Source organism: Taudactylus pleione, unplaced genomic scaffold, assembly GCF_031769625.1.
Source record: "Taudactylus pleione unplaced genomic scaffold, aTauple2 ptg000103l, whole genome shotgun sequence".
Classification (NCBI taxonomy): Eukaryota; Metazoa; Chordata; class Amphibia; order Anura; family Myobatrachidae; genus Taudactylus; species Taudactylus pleione.
This window is the reverse complement of record NW_028284505.1, coordinates 3609453-3627227: the sequence shown is the minus strand read 5'-3', so window position 1 is coordinate 3627227 and position 17775 is coordinate 3609453.

Here is a 17775-nt window from a genome sequence, read left to right as displayed (position 1 = left end):
AAAAGGCACGGCTGTCGATGTTGATCAACAGCTTGCCCCATTTTGTAGGCGTGGCAGGGGGGTGGCTTCACAAACGGAGGCGTTCCCATGCGAACGCCTGCCGTTTGTGGGTCGGCCCCACTGACATCACCAGTGATGTCAGTGAGAGAGCTTCCGGCTCTATTTCAGCCAGAAGCTCTCTGGCGCTTGCGGCCACGAGACCCTACCGCAAGGGTCTCGTCGCAAGCCCGATGGTAGCGATGGTGTTTACCATCGCGACCATCATCATGGCTGCTCGCAATAGCTGTGGGTGGTAACCCACAGCTATGCGAGCGGCCAAGAGGCCGCAACTAAAAAAAAACCTGCGCCCGCCCTGATTCAGGCCCACAATCAGGTCATTAGCTCACAGTGCAGAGGGTCAGGGTCATAATAGTTGATAATTACAAATTAAGAAATATTCTTTGGTTCAGTTTGCTGGATAATTTATTATAGCACGGCATTAATCCTATATATATATATAGTTAGTCAATTAAATCACAAATCAGTTAAAAAATATGTTCCATGGGATTTAAAAAGAATTTGTAAGAAAAATTTGCAATTGTACTAATTTTCAAAAATGACATTTTAAGAGATAACTTTTTTTTTTTTTACAGCTTAATTTATTGGCAAAACCTATGGTGCTGATAGGTGTAAGCAGTGTGCGATGGAGGTCAGTCCACACAGCAGATAACTTAACCAGTCTTATCGGATTACTAACCGGCAGATAACAGTATGCAGGATAACACAGGGTTAATGCAGGCAGCCTTTAGAGAGCTGGACCCGCCCAGGTACTTTGAGGGGTGTGGCCTTATGTAAGGAGAGGTGACCACACCTCCTGAAAAAAAAAATAGAAAAAAAATAGTATTGGTTGTGCTGCAAAGCAGTACACTGCGCTCCACCAGGGGGCGCTGTGTCCAGGGGGAGGAGGAGATCAGTGTGATCGCTTTCTCTCCCCCCACACAGCCAGAGTAGACTGCTACTGCTGATCACCTGCACCAGCCTCCCTGGTCCCCACACAGCGGGCTAGGCTGGGGAGACAGGTAACAGCCATTAACAGGTAAGGGAGGCAGTCGGGCGGTGTACCGAGGCCCCCACCCGGCCCATCCATCAAGCAAACACCTGGGTAATTAGTGCCCACTCCACCCCTGTCCTCTCGGCGCCCCTAAATGCAGGTATTCACATACAACAGGTACAAACAGATTTAGCCAGGAACTTATGGGGCAGGTGGTGTGTTTTTTAGGGTAGCACACACCTGTATTATACATTCAGTTGTGGCAGTGGCCCCTTTACAGAAAGCGGTGGTGACACAGTGATGTTTTTAGCACCTCCAGAGCACAGTCTAGGGCACGTCCTCTTCTAATGGAGGACAGAGAGAGAAGACGTGCAGAGATTATTGGCAGCACAATGGCGCACGTGGGACCCGGGTGGTTCTGGGTCAGGGGTTGCAGCAGGGTATCTCCAGAAGTGCCTGGAATGTAAACAGAAGAGAGACCAGCGCAGAACACTCCTCTTCCAACATAACGTCTTTCAACATAGCCTGCACATCAAGTCCCTCATCCCCAGCATTCGTTACGCCTATGTACTCCTCCGTTCGCAGCGTGAATAACGTGATCTCTTTAGACCGTTTTGTATTCTTGTAGCAATGTTTTGTGTTCTTTTAATGCAAGCACGCCTGTTTCCCAAATAATGAGGAGCGTAACACATTATAACGCAGACATCTTTGGATCACGTGACCAGCACGCTGTATGAATGGCATGGCAGGGTCCATCCTGAGTCACATGACCCCAATTCAATATCTTGACAAAAGCCTTTGTTGCGTGAGTTATGAAGGAATCAGCGAGTGAATGCGCGGCACAAACAATATCTCCTGTCAGATGCGTTCGCGGACTGAGCTGGTTACATTTCACTAATGGAAACAAAATAATGAGCATGGATAACTTCTACACATTGTATTCCACATATTGTTTTACAGCAATTCATCTCATTTTACTGATTCAAGGCTAGCGGATACTGGGAACTTGTACTACTTGTTGGTTGAATAATTGAATAAACAACCTTAATGACTAATTGTCACAAATAGCTGTAAAACCCTATTTAACAGACTGTACAGGAGCTCACATAATTAGATAGTTATTTAATGTATAGAAAAGCATCATAAGAAATTGCAGGGATGGGATTTGGAACCTATTATACAGAATGTAAGAAAAATAAAGTATAGCAAATAATGTTTGTTTCCCGGGAATAAAATCGTGCATGGACATCTGGTGTTCCTTATACAGGCACTTTGTGGCACTATTATTCGATTTAGGGGGTCTATGTACTAAGCCTTGGATGGAGATAAAGTGGACTGAGATAAAGTACCAACCAATCAGCTCCTGTTATGTTACAGGCTGTCTTTGAAAAGTGACAGCTAGGAGCTGATTGGTTGGTACTTGATCTCTCTTCAAGGCTTAGTACATAGACCCCGCAGACTCTTAAATGAGCTCATTTGTGCCTCAGACATTGTGCAGAGGGAAAGTGGGCATTTTTTTAAATTCTAATTGAGATGGTTCAGCATTTTAAATCCAACATGTGGAAGACCTGGTATCCTGAGGTCACTAGCCTTCTGGTGAAACTATCCCTGTGGACTGAAAAGTTTTGGACGTACTGTAGAACAGTCAAACAATTTTATTTTTTTAATGAGTTTCAAATGTGTCAAATTAATATAAAATTGCGCATGGTGTGGTCTCGTTTTTTCCAACCTCAGCAATGCAGAAACCAGTGGCGCCACCTAGTGATAGAGAAATGCACACATATTCTGCAGCGCTTTACAGAGAAGTGTTGGCCATTCACATCAGTCCCTGCCCCAGTGGAGCTTACAATCTATGTGCCTGATTCAGACCCGCTCGCTCCGGGGCTCGCGCGTGCGCACTGTCGCTACAAGACGGGGCGGCTGTCGATTAATCGACAGCTCGCCCCGTTATGTAGGCGGGTCGGGGGGTGGCTACACAAACGGAGGCGTTCCCGAAGGAACGCCTGCCGTTTGTTGGCGGCCCTACTGACATCACACTTGATGTCAGTAGTGAACTTCCTGCTCTATTAGACTGGGGCTTGCGGTGGACGAGACTCTACCACAAGGGTCTAGTCGCAAGCCCGATGGTCACGATAATCGCGACCATCGCCAGGCCACCCGCACAAGCTGTCACCCACAGCGGCCTGGAGGCAGATTTTTTTTTTTTTTTAAATCTTCCCTGATTCAGAGCAAGTGCCTCTGAATCAGGACCTATGCTCCTTATTACATGCTCACACATATACACACTAGGGTTAATTTATGTTTGGAGCCAATTAACCTACCAGTATATTTTTGGAGTGTGGGAGGAAACCCACGCAAGCACAGAATATACAAACTCCACAGTTAGGACCATGGTGGGAATCGAACCCACGACCTCAGTGCTGTGAGGCAGTAACGCTAACCATTACACCGTCTGTGCTGCCCTATAAATACCCTCACCTTTCCTTCCAGAATAGTTAGCTAGATATAGATCAATGGGCTAATATGGAGCATTGAACATATCGGGGTGGGAGCAAAGCACAAAAGGAAAGGAGTAGCTTTACGCCTTGGTTAAACCATGCTGCCCTGCAGGTGGGGCAGATGTACGAGTATAATGTGCAAGAGATTTCTATTTGGGAGGAGTTTGTCCCAGCTCACAATTGCAGTGCAAAAATCATACTTACCTACTTTTTTCTCTCCTCTCCGGGAAAAGCCTGGAGATGAGATGCAACTGGCTACCGGGGGGAGGAACTCACCTCATTAGTATCATGCTCCCATCACAGCAAAATGCTGCAATATGCAGGTCCATGAGGAGGGAATAAATAACGGGGTTTTGCGTCAGCTTAGCCCCGCCCTTTCCATACGTACAGCGACTCCCGTTTTTAACTACCCTATTTTGCACACTAGCAAGTGGAGATTCGGTCACTCTTCCGGGTGATGCAGGGGACTCGGGAGCCTCACATAATTTCCAGGAGAGTAGGCTAGTAAGGTAAAAATAAAGTTGTCCATCACTTGTGGGCTACATGCAAAAGCAGCCAGTATTTACCCTGCATGAAAAAAATGCAAATAAAGGTATTTGCACCCCCTGCATTGCAGCGTGGTTTGTCCAGGAGCAAATTTACTCCTTTTTTTTATTGATTTTCTCTCAAATCTGTATGAGCCCCCAAGTGTGCGGATTTGGGTGTTAGTGGTCAGTTACAGCAATTGTTTTGCACTGTTAGACAATTAAATTTTCATGAACAACCATCCATGATGTATTTACGGCAGTCATGAGCTTCAAGCAGGGCAGTTTCACAGCCTTTTCCTTCTATGCGTGTGCTGCTCAATCCCTTCGACCAAGGCACATATCTGTATTCAAGCATGTTGTCACTGTTCCAACCAGATACGGATACAAAGCCACCAGAATTTTCTTGATGTAAGTAGTTACTTCTTTTACAATTTTCTTGGGTCTCTTCTGACTGTATGGTGGCTCAGTAGATCACCAGAGTCCATTGTGTAGACACCGACAATGAGGTGCTCCACACCCAAGGTGTAGGCCAAAAGAGCATGCTCGGGAGTCCATTGACTTGAGCTTGAAGCTCACCACCGCCAGTGTTATCTCTGATCATGTTCCTGATGAAGTCTCTGTGGCCAGGAGGATCAATCATTTTGACACAGTATTTGCTGATGTCTAATTTCCAGGGGAAAACCACGTTCACGTTCGGCCATCAGTTTGCCATTTGAAGAAGCCCTTTCTCATCTCAGCGGCTTCCTTCTCCAGCTTTTTCATAGAACTTGTCAATGGTTCACTTGTCCCTGCCAAATCATTGTAGATAAAGGGCCAAATGTAATAGGGTGAGAGTTTAGAAAATGTGAGAGCAAGCTGTCACATTTTTAAGCTCAGCCAATGTAATAAAGTCACAGAACATGGAAACTTGCCTGTTTTTCAGACTCAAAAAAAACTCCCAAGATTTAAACTCTCATCCAGGTGTTTCCTGTATTGAAAACACAACTGGATCAATGTATTAGTGTGAGAGTTTCTCTGCTAAAGTCTCACATTTTCTAAACTCTCACATTATTACATTTGGCCCAAAGTGTCCAGATGTTGTGGACTTTCCAGAATCTATGGGGTATATTTACTAAAGTGAGAGTTTTTAGAAGTGGAGATGTTGCCCAGAGCAACCAATCAGATTCTACTTAACATTTAATTAGCACCTTCTATCTAGAAGATAATAGCTAGAATCTGATTGGTTGCTATGGGCAACATCTCCACTTCTAAAAAAAAACTCTCACTTTAGTACATTTACCCCTAAGGTGTCCAATGATGACGATGTTGATGTGAGTTAACTGATTTAACTGACTGGAAAGTGGCTTATGAGAGGGCTATAAATGCCCTGTATACAGCCCTTTCTCTTATGCTGGTGACAAGATGGAGATCCCACAACTCTGGTGGTGCCTCTAGTGCATATATTACCACTCCTGCAGTCCCAAACTGTCTGTGTCGAGAAGCAAGTACAGTTAGGCTGCCTGGAAATGCTGACACACCAAGTAGACAGCTCCCAGCACTGTGATTGGTGGATAATTCACCAATTAGTATGTACGGACCTCCACCAATCAGCATGCTCAGAGTCATCTACTAACTGTACGCCACAGGTTCCAGAGCCGTAGCTAGGCATTTTGGTGCCCTGTGCCAGAAAGAGCATTGGTGCCCCCCCCCCCCATATATTTTAAACAAGGACAGTGCGCGGTGCACGCATGCTCCAAAAAACAGGGGGGCATGACATCACAAAAGTGCCAATTCACATTACACCGCACATTAGTGTCCGTTGTTGACATTACACTGCACAGTAGTACGCCAAACCCCTTAATACACATTACGCTACACAGTAGTGCCCTTTATATATGTTATACCACCCAATCACAGCCCATACTGCCCCCACTCTCACTGCCCCCCTCACAGCTCACTGCCCCAATTTATAGCTATCACTGCCCCCAATCATAGCCCACACTGCTCCCCATCACATTGCCCCTTCTCTCACCACCCCCCACTTAAAGCTATCACTGCCCCCAATCACAGCCAACACTGGGCCTGATTCAGACCCACTCGCGAGCGTTTAGCGCTCGCAAGCGGGTCGATGTTGCCCAAGTGCACATGCGCATGACGGAGGCGGCTCCGTCGTGCGCATGTGCTAGACCCGTTGTTATGGGTCTCGCACCAAAGGGGTCGTACTGTCGATGGTGATTGACAGCATGCCCCTTTTGGTGGGAGTGCCGGGGGCGTGGCTGCCCAGACGGAGGCGTTCCCATGGGAACGCCTACCGTCTGGGTCCGGCCCCACTGACATCACTAGTGATGTCAGTGGGAGTGATCTCGGCTCTGATAGAGCCAAAAGCACTCCTGGGCTTGCGGCAGCGAGACCCTACCGCAAGGGTGTCATCGCAAGCCCGATGGTCGCGATGGTCTTGACCATCGCAACCATCATTTTGGCCACTCGCTATAGCTGTGGGTGGTCTCCCACAGCTATGCAAGCGGCCAGGAGGCTGCTCCAAAAAGTAGCAGGGACGGCCCTGATTCAGAGCGAGCGCTCTGTCAGAGCGTCCGGCTCTGAATCAGGGTCACTGGTCCTTGTCACATATCCCAATGCCCCCACTGTCACATACCACAGACAATTATAATGATTATGCATTAGGAATACATATGAATGTTACTATAATACACTAGTCCTGTGCTAGATCAGGCTTATCTGTTGCAGTTGAGCAAAAACTGCCTGATCTAGGAGCAGGACTAGATTTTTCCTTTTATTGTTCTTTATTGATTTGACAGTTGATTACTTTTCTCCCTCCCTCCCCTCCATGGCAGGTTCTAACTGCTCTGTAGTTGCCTGCCTTTAACGAGGGTGAGCCATGACAGTGACGGCACTCACCACCCCGCATCTGTGAGCTCAGTCTTGCTGTCTCCCGCACACTGCAGACTGCACACATGGATTCAGTGGTGACAGAGCGCCGTGTTGCGCTTGCAACTACCAGGAAACGGCTCCTTGGTCAGCTATTTAGCAGTGCCCTGCACTGTGAGAGAGCCAACTCTCTGTTCCGGATATTGCAGGCTGCAGAGAAGCCGGGCACACCTCTGTCATAAGCATCACAGCGGGTGCTTGGCAGACGGAGATCGTAACGGCGGCCAGTTCCGCCCCAGAGCATCCTCCGCTCTGTGCGGTGTCAACGGTATCACCCTAGCTACGGCCCTGATAGTCGCACCTGGACTAGAAGCAAACTCAGGATGCTTTATGCCAGAAGCTGCCATGAACTGTATAAATTGGCCTAAAACAGCGTAAATTGTGCAAGCTCAGGGGGCCACCTGTCGCCAAGTCCAATCCACCTCTTTTGACAGACTGCCTTGTCCTGTTTTGAAGCCCATCAGTGTAAGGTCTAAGTTTTTTGTAAGCAAGGCATGTGCATAAGAGACAGTGGACCTCATTCAGAGTCGGTCGTTCCGGCTGCTCGGTCGTAAGCCACCGATATTCGCTAAACTGCGCATGCGTAAAATTCGCAATGCACGTGCGCAAACTAGCCGCTATGATCAGAAATTTCTCTCTCCTTGAACACAGCCAGGTCGGTAGTTTGAGTGACAGATGGAGGCGTTTGTGGGTGGTAACAGGGGAAGGTGCTTGAAAATGGGGGAGTGGAGATCCGAACGCAGGCGTGCCTAATTATGTGAACGGCGTTTTATGGGAGTGCATACGGTTCATGGGAGTGCATAATTTACAAAGTAGCGTCATGGCACATGTGATATGGGAGGTTTTTACACTGACATGATCGTAGAGCTTAAGAGAGGGTATGGTCAACCTTAAGGTCTACGACCAGCGCCCATGGTTACCGATGGTCTCGATTAATCCCTATATGCCCAGAGATGACGTGTAATGCGAACGGGAAGGGGGCGTATTTTTAGTCTTACGGCCGCATCCTCCCCTCGCTCGTCCAGCTAACGATCCCATCTTAACGACGCAACTTGCGAGCGCTTCATTTGCATATCCGGCCCCTTTTCCCTTACGACTGTGCGGCCGCAACGACCGACTCTGAATGAGATCCTGTAAGCTCAGAATCAAATTTTTGTACATTGATTCTAGGGGGTAAATTTACTAAGATTTGAGTTCTATTTAAGAAGTGATGTTGCTCATAGCAACCAATCAGATTCTACTTCTCATTTATCTAGCACCTTCTAGAAGATAATACCTGGAATCTGATTGGTTTCTACGGGCAACATCACTTCTTAATAGAACTCCCATCTTAGTACAGTAAATTTACCCCCTACGAGCAGCTTAGAAATCAAATTTGCATTTGCTAATAGGTTTCTTCGTTGTCCTCTACAACCCAGTTAATGAACCAAAAATATGCAAAAAAAATAAAATAAATAATACAGCTAAAGAATAAGATACATGAATATAACATTTGTGTGAAATAGAAAACAACATGTCGGTCAATGTAATAAAAAAACAAACAAATCTGCCATATTGATTTTCTTTTTGCAGTGCAAAAGCTTTTTGATCGCATAGAACCAACAGCGCTGGCTGGTACTTTGCCGTACCTTAAAAATGTGAGGGCATTATTTGTACAAGGGGATCTTGGCAGTGGAGCTGAGCTGAGGACGATCCCCCCATGAAGCTCCCCTTCTAGTTCACCACAAAAGGTCAGAGCCATTGTGACTCAAGATTTATTGGACTAGAGTGGAATAAAACTCTATTATATCTTCAGAGTCGGCTGAATGGCCCTCTTTCATTCCTGGCTGAGAAGATATCTGTGTAACTGTAACAGGCATTATTTCCATCTGCCCCTAGGTTTAGTAGCACAAATGGGTTTGTTTTGTGAACCAGAGATGAAGAAAGAAGCCGGGGATTTAAATTGCAGATTTTCGGTTCTGCCGTTTTCACATGATGCGATGAGCATGATGACAGCCAGGTTACTGGTTTCTCTGCGCGGGATCCCAGAGTATCATTCAAAATGATGTGCGTATATATTACATACCAAGGGCTTGATTCAGAGACGGGCGCAATCCCGATATTTTTGCAGAACGTGCGCTACGTGCAGCACACGTAGCGATCACATTGCGATGACGTTCGTACAGAGGAATCACTTCCAAAGTGAGTGACAGGTAGTCAGCGTTTGAAGTGCGTTGATGTTACTGATGGTTACGCTGTTGCGCGTTGTCTTGAGAAGGCGGCAGCGGGCGTCCCAATGCTCAGCTGTGCTTAAGAAGGCATTAGCATATTTCAGCAACTGAGATCTGTGGGCCTGATTCAGCAAGGATTGCAGTTGCTTACATGCGCCCAATCGGCCAATTGTTTCGCATTGCGCATGCATCGCAGTGCGTGCGCTAATTAGCCACTGAGATCGGAACTGGGATCACAGTGGCTATGCAGACCCATCGCAGATTAATTGACAGGAAGTGCCATTTGGGGGTGGTGGTCGGGCGAACGCAGGCGTGCCAGTGCGTTTCAATGCCGTTGCATGGACGTGCATAAATTATCAACTGTGAAACCATACGCAGCCTGAGACCTCATTGCGAGCGCTGAAGTTAACAATTCTTGAGTGAGGTCTGACCTGCCTCAACTGTACGTATGGGTTACTCGATGTTACCGAGTGTTTTGCTATGTTGCCAAAGTATACCTTTCTCTCCAGGAATGGCCCGCTGTCCCCATACACTAGTATCACAGATATCTCCTACTTACCTTTCTCTCCCGGAATGGCCGCTGTCACCGTACACTAGTATCACAGATATCTCCTACTTACCTTTCTATCCCGGAATGGCTCGCTGTCCCCATACAATAGCATCACAGATATCTCCTGTTTACCTTCCTCTCCCGGAATGGCCCTCTGTCCCCATACACTATTATCACAGATATCTCCTGCTTACCTTCCTCTCACTAAATGGCTCGCTGTTCCCATACATTAGTATCACAGATATCTCCTACTTACCTTCCTCTGGCGGGATGGCCCGCTGTCCCCATACACTAGTATCACAGATATTTCCTGCTTACCTTCATCTCCCGGAATGGCCCGCTGTCCCCGTACACTAGTATCACAGCTATCTACTACTTACCTTTCTCTCCGGGAATGGCCCGCTGTCCCCGTACACTAGTATCACAGCTATCTCCTACTTACCTTTTTCTCCTGGAATGGCCGCTGTCCCCATACACTAGTATCACAGATATTTCCTGCTTACCTTCATCTCCCGGAATGGCCCGCTGTCTCCGTACACTAGTATCACAGCTATCTACTACTTACCTTTCTCTCCGGGAATGGCCCGCTGTCCCCATACACTAGTATCACAGCTATCTCCTACTTACCTTTTTCTCCTGGAATGGCCGCTGTCCCCATACACTAGTATCACAGATATCTCCTGCTTACCTTCCTCTGGCGGGATGGCCCGCTGTCCCCATACACTAGTATCACAGATATCTCCTGCTTACCTTCATCTCCCGGAATGGCCCGCTGTCCCCATACACTAGTATCACAGATATCTCCTACTTACCTTTCTCTCCCGGAATGGCCGCTGTCACCGTACACTAGTATCACAGATATCTCCTACTTACCTTTTTCTCCTGGAATGGCCAGCTGTCCCCATACACTAGTATCACAGATATCCCCTGCTTACCTTTCTATCCCGGAATGGCTCGCTGTCCCCATACAATAGCATCACAGATATCTCCTACTTACCTTCCTCTGGCGGGATGGGCCGCTGTCCCCATACACTAGTATCACAGATATTTCCTGCTTACCTTCATCTCCCGGAATGGCCCGCTGTCCCCGTACACTAGTATCACAGCTATCTACTACTTACCTTTCTCTCCGGGAATGGCCCGCTGTCCCCGTACACTAGTATCACAGCTATCTCCTACTTACCTTTTTCTCCTGGAATGGCCGCTGTCCCCATACACTAGTATCACAGATATCTCCTGCTTACCTTCCTCTGGCGGGATGGCCCGCTGTCCCCATACACTAGTATCACAGATATCTCCTGCTTACCTTCATCTCCCGGAATGGCCCTCTGTCCCCATTCACTAGTATCACAGATATCTCCTGCTTACCTTCCTCTCCCGGAAATGTCCGCTGTCCCCATACACTAGTATCACAGATATCTCCTGCTTACCTTCCTCTCCCGGAATGTCCCGCTGTCCCCATACACTAGTATCACAGATATCTCCTACTTACCTTTCTCTCCCGGAATGGCCCGCTGTCCCCATACACTAGTATCACAGATATCTCCTGCTTACCCTCCTCTCCCGGAAATGTCCGCTGTCCCCATAAACTAGTATCACAGATATCTCCTACTTACCTTTCTCTCCCGGAATGGCCCGATGTCCCCATACACTAGTATCACAGATATCTCCTACTTACCTTTCTCTCCCGGAATGACCCACTGTCCCCATACACTGGTATCACAGATATCTCCTGCTTACATTCCTCTGGCGGAATGGCCCGCTGTCTCCATACACTGGTATCACAGATATCTCCTGCTTACCTTTCTATCCCGGAATGGCCCGCTGTCCCCATACACTAGTATCACAGATATCTCCTGCTTACCTTCCTCTCCCGGAATGGCCCGCTGTCCCCATACACTAGTATCACAGATATCTCCTGCTTACCTTCTTCTCCCGGAATGGCCCGTTGTCCCCATACACTAGTATCACAGATATCTCCTGCTTACCTTCCTCTCCCGGAATGGCCCGCTGTCCCCGTACACTGGTATCACAGATATCTCCTGCTTACTTTCCTCTGGCGGAATGGCCCGCTGTCTCCATACACTAGTATCACAGATATCTCCTGCTTACCTTTTTATCCCGGAATGGCCGCTGTCCCCATACACTAGTATCACAGATATCTCCTACTTACCTTTCTCTCCTGGAATGACCCGCTGTCCCCATACACTGGTATCACAGATATCTCCTGCTTACTTTCCTCTGGCGGAATGGCCCGCTGTCTCCATACACTGGTATCACAGATATCTCCTACTTACCTTTCTATCCCGGAATGGCCCGCTGTCCCCATACACTAGTATCACAGATATCTCCTGCTTACCTTCCTCTCCCGGAATGGCCCGCTGTCCCCATACACTAGTATCACAGATATCTCCTGCTTACCTTCCTCTCCCGGAATGGCCCGCTGTCCCCGTACACTAGTATCACAGCTATCTCCTACTTACCTTTTTCTCCTGGAATGGCCGCTGTCCCCATACACTAGTATCACAGATATCTCCTATAATACCCCTAAAGTGCTTGCTGGTCATTTCACATATTAATTAAAAATGGTAAGCCATGTAGTGAATGTTTATTTTTAGGCATCCTCATCGATTGCCCAGTGCTGCCATGTCTCCCTAATTAACCTCCCTCCCGAGGGATCTAATGGTCTCCTCCAACCCCTTCAGCTTATATTGAGCCACCGGGAGTCCTTGAGGTCGGGACTCTATGACTGACAGTTGAGGGGGGGAACCCGGCTGGCTTAAGAGACTTCAGAATAGGTACAAAAGGGGACAGTGACCGGCGCGTGAGTCCGGCGGGAGCACAGCCGTCTCGCGCTGAAGGCAGGAGAAGGTTATAAAAAGGCTGGATACTGACGATTGTGTGTAGTGTGCCTGAGGTGATCTGATGACTAAGGGGAGCCCTGCGCTGTGGGTTACCTACCTCAGGTTAGAAGGTGAACTGGTCAGCCGGATAGGAGTGACCAGCTGATGGAACCGGAGCTCCTGAGTGACAGTGGCAAGGTGCGGTGTGCACCAGTATCATCATCTGTGTAATCAGAGACTTTCCTGGGGTGTTGACTGGGAGGCGGAACTGGGCAGAGCTACTGCAGTGAGTGACTGCTATACTCTGCATTCCGGAGAGGAAAGAAAGCTGCAGGCGCGGCTACCTCAGTCGGGGGTTGAGCCGGAGGCGGATTTGTGAGTACAATAAACAGTATATTTGCAAATCATACACCTTACCACCACAGTGCCTGGGGACTGACAGGATTAAACAGCTGCGGTGTATCAGTTCACAGCCTTCTTAATTAAAGTTGCTGTAGATCCGGTTATCAGTTATGCAGGGAACTAATTAAAAGTCATTATGATACAACTTGTCAGGGCACATGCAAGATAATAACTCATGATATGCCTGGTCCCATCAGTTTCATTCAAAGAGTCAGCTCAGCTTTGAAGTGTCCTTTTGCAGCATACTTACCTGAGTACAGAATAGTTCTAAGTTTAACCAATAAAATTGGATACAGCTACCGGAGACCCAGCTAGTTTTGGAGCTATCTTGTCCCTTCAAGTTACCGGTGCCTTCCGGCATTTCATACTGAGCTAGAGAAGGGCATATTTATTAAAGCTAAAAGAGTATAACAAAAACTTACCTGTTTAGCAAAATTCACATATCTCTAGGTCAAGCAGTCAGAACACTTGCGACCAATTGTAGTCATAAAGGAAAGGATAGCTCTAGTACAAGAGGAACTACCCCTTTTCTCTTCAATCCAAATCGGATTTTCCCTCACTACGGTAGTGCTAGCCTACTATCACCAACGATAACACAAGTATCCCGGGCAACGTTTGCAAACAATTTTTGTTAGACAATCTTTTGCATGCAAAAAGGGAACTGAACTATTATTTCAGAGGTAAATCAAATAGTTCTAGTATATATCTCTGTATTGGAGTAACTGTATGTTGATGTTTTATTTTGCACCTGTTTGCATTTAACTTTTCTTCCAAAAGGGGGTCCAAAGTGTTCCAGAGTTCCGGTTACAATAAAACTTTGTGGATCCCGGTGCAATTTTCTGACTCTAATGCATATAACCAATTGTATTTGTATTTATTGAAATTGTATTGCTAATGGTAAGAGTTCTTGTTTGCCGGTACCACAAGGGTTCGAATAAATACTATGTTTCTATTGTACGCTGTTGGTTATCTCTAAATTATAACCTAGTGGAAAATTTCAGGACAAATTGAGGTCAGAACTCTTATGTAATAACATTAGCTAACTATAACACACTCAGCACTATATAGACTGGGGGTGTCACACTCCTGCTTACCTTCCTCTCCCGGAATGGCCCGCTGTCCCCATACACTAGTATCACAGATATCTTCTGGTTACCTTCCTCTCCCGGAATGGCCCGCTGTCCCCATACACTAGTATCACAGATATCTCCTGCTTACCTTCCTCTCCCAGAATGGCCCGATGTTCCCAAGCTATCTCCTACTTACCTTCCTTTCCCGGAATGGCCCGCTGTCCCCATACACTAGTATCACAGATATCTCCTGCTTACCTTCCTCTCCCAGAATGGTCCGCTGTCCCCATACACTAGTATCACAGATATCTCCTGCTTACCTTCCTCTCCCGGAATAGCCGCTGTCCCAATACACTTGTATCACAGATATCTTCTGGTTACCTTCCTCTCCCGGAATGGCTCGCTGTCCCCATACACTAGTATCACAGATATCTCCTGCTTACCTTCCTCTCCCGGAATGGCCGCTGTCCCCATACACTAGTATCACAGATATCTCCTGCTTACCTTTCTCTCCGGGAAAGGCCCGCTGTCCCCATACACTAGTATCACAGATATCTTCAGGTTACCTTCCTCTCCCGGAATGGCCCGCTGTCCCCATACACTAGTATCACAGATATCTCCTGCTTACCTTCCTCTCCCGGAATGGCCTGCTGTCCCCATACACTAGTATCACAGATATCCCCTGCTTACCTTTATCTCCTGGAATGGCCCACTGTCCCCATACACTAGTATCATCACAGATATCTCCTGCTTACCTTCCTCTCCTGGAATGGCCCGCTGTCCCCATACACTAGTATCACAGATATCTCCTGCTTACCTTCCTCTCCCAGAATGGCCCGCTGTCCCCAAGCTATCTCCTACTTACCTTCCTCTCCCGGAATGGCCCGCTGTCCCCATACACTAGTATCACAGATATCGCCTGCTTACCTTCCTCTCCCGGAATGGCCGCTGTCCCCATACACTAGTATCACAGATATCTTCTGGTTACCTTCCTCTCCCGGAATGGCTCGCTGTCCCCATACACTAGTATCACAGATATCTCCTGCTTACCTTCCTCTCCCGGAATGGCCGCTGTCCCCATACACTAGTATCACAGATATCTCCAGCTTACCTTCCTCTCCCGGAATGGCTCGCTGTCCCTATACACTAGTATCACAGATATCTCCTGCTTACCTTCCTCTCCCGGAATGGCCCGCTGTCCCCATACACTAGTATCACAGATATCTCCTGCTTACCTTCCTCTCCCAGAATGGCCCGCTGTTCCCAAGCTATCTCCTACTTACCTTCCTCTAACGGAATGGCCCGCTGTCCCCATACACTAGTATCACAGATATCTCCTGCTTACCTTCCTCTCACAGAATGGTCCGCTGTCCCCATACACTAGTATCACAGATATCACCTGCTTACCTTCCTCTCCCGGAAAGGCCGCTGTCCCCATACACTAGTATCTCAGATATCTACTGCTTACCTTCCTCTCCCAGAATGGCCCGATGTTCCCAAGCTATCTCCTACTTACCTTCCTCTCCCGGAATGGCCCGCTGTCCCCATACACTAGTATCACAGATATCTCTTGCTTACCTTCCTCTCCCAGAATGGTCCGCTGTCCCCATACACTAGTATCACAGATATCTCCTGCTTACCTTCCTCTCCCGGAATGGCCGCTGTCCCAATACACTTGTATCACAGATATCTTCTGGTTACCTTCCTCTCCCGGAATGGCTCGCTGTCCCCATACACTAGTATCACAGATATCTCTTGCTTACCTTCCTCTCCCGGAATGGCCGCTGTCCCCATACACTAGTATCACAGATATCTCCTGCTTACCTTTCTCTCCGGGAATGGCCCGCTGTCCCCATACACTAGTATCACAGATATCTTCTGGTTACCTTCCTCTCCTGGAATGGCCCGCTGTCCCCATACACTAGTATCACAGATATCTCCTGCTTACCTTCCTCTCCCGAAATGGCCCGCTGTCCCCATACACTAGTATCACAGATATCTCCTGCTTACCTTCCTCTCCCGGAATGGCCTGCTGTCCCCATACACTAGTATCACAGATATCCCCTGCTTACCTTTATCTCCTGGAATGGCCCACTGTCCCCATACACTAGTATCATCACAGATATCTCCTGCTTACCTTCCTCTCCCGGAATGGCCCGCTGTCCCCATACACTAGTATCACAGATATCTCCTGCTTACCTTCCTCTCCCAGAATGGCCCGCTGTCCCCAAGCTATCTCCTACTTACCTTCCTCTCCCGGAATGGCCCGCTGTCCCCATACACTACTATCACAGATATCTCCTGCTTTCCTTCCTCTCCCAGAATGGTCCGCTGTCCCCATACACTAGTATCACAGATATCGCCTGCTTACCTTCCTCTCCCGGAATGGCCGCTGTCCCCATACACTAGTATCACAGATATCTTCTGGTTACCTTCCTCTCACGGAATGGCCGCTGTCCCCATACATTAGTATCACAGATATCTCCTACTTACCTTCCTCTCCCGGAATGACCCGCTGTCCCCATACACTAGTATCACAGATATCTCCTGCTTACCTTCCTCTCCCGGAATGGCCGCTGTCCCCAAGCTATCTCCTACTTACCTTCCTCTCCCGGAATGGCCCGCTGTCCCCATACACTACTATCACAGATATCTCCTGCTTTCCTTCCTCTCCCAGAATGGTCCGCTGTCCCCATACACTAGTATCACAGATATCTCCTGCTTACCTTTCTCTCCCGGAATGGCCGCTGTCCCCATACACTAGTATCACAGATATCTCCTGCTTACCTTCCTCTCCCGGAATGGCCGCTGTCCCCATACATTAGTATCACAGATATCTCCTACTTACCTTCCTCTCCCGGAATGACCCGCTGTCCCCATACACTAGTATCACAGATATCTCCTGCTTACCTTCCTCTCCCGGAATGGCCGCTGTCCCCATACACTAGTATCACAGATTTCTCCTGCTTACCTTTCTCTCCCGGAAGGGCCCGCTGTCCCCATACACAAGTATCACAGATATCTCCTGCTTACCTTTCTCTCCAAGAATGGCCCGCTGTCCCCATACACTAGTATCACAAATATCTCCTGCTTACCTTCCTCTGGCGGAATGGCCCGCTGTCCCCATACTCTAGTATCACAGATATCTCCTGCTTACCTTCCTCTCCCGGAATGGCCGCTGTCCCCATACACTAGTATCACAGATATCTCCTGCTTTCTTTCCTCTCCCGGAATGGCCCTCTGTCCCCATACACTAGTATCACAGATATCTCCTGCTTACCTTCCTCTTCCGGAATGGCCTGCTGTCCCCATACACTAGTATCACAGATATCTCCTGCTTACCTTTCTCTCCCGGAATGTCCCGCTGCCCCCATACACTAGTATCACAGATATCTCCTGCTTACCTTCCTCTCCCGGAATGACCCTCTGTCCCCATACACTAGTATCACAGATATCTCCTACTTACCTTTCTCTCCCGGAATGGCCGCTGTCCCCATACACTAGTATCACAGATATCTCCTACTTACCTTCCTCTCCCGGAATGGCCGCTGTCCCCATACACTAGTATCACAGATATCTCCTACTTACCTTCAAATCCCGGAATAGCCCGCTGTCCCCATACACTAGCATCACAGATATCTCCTACTTACCTTTCTCTCGCGGAATGGCCCGCTGTACCCATACACTAGTATCACAGATATCTCCTACTTACCTTCCTCT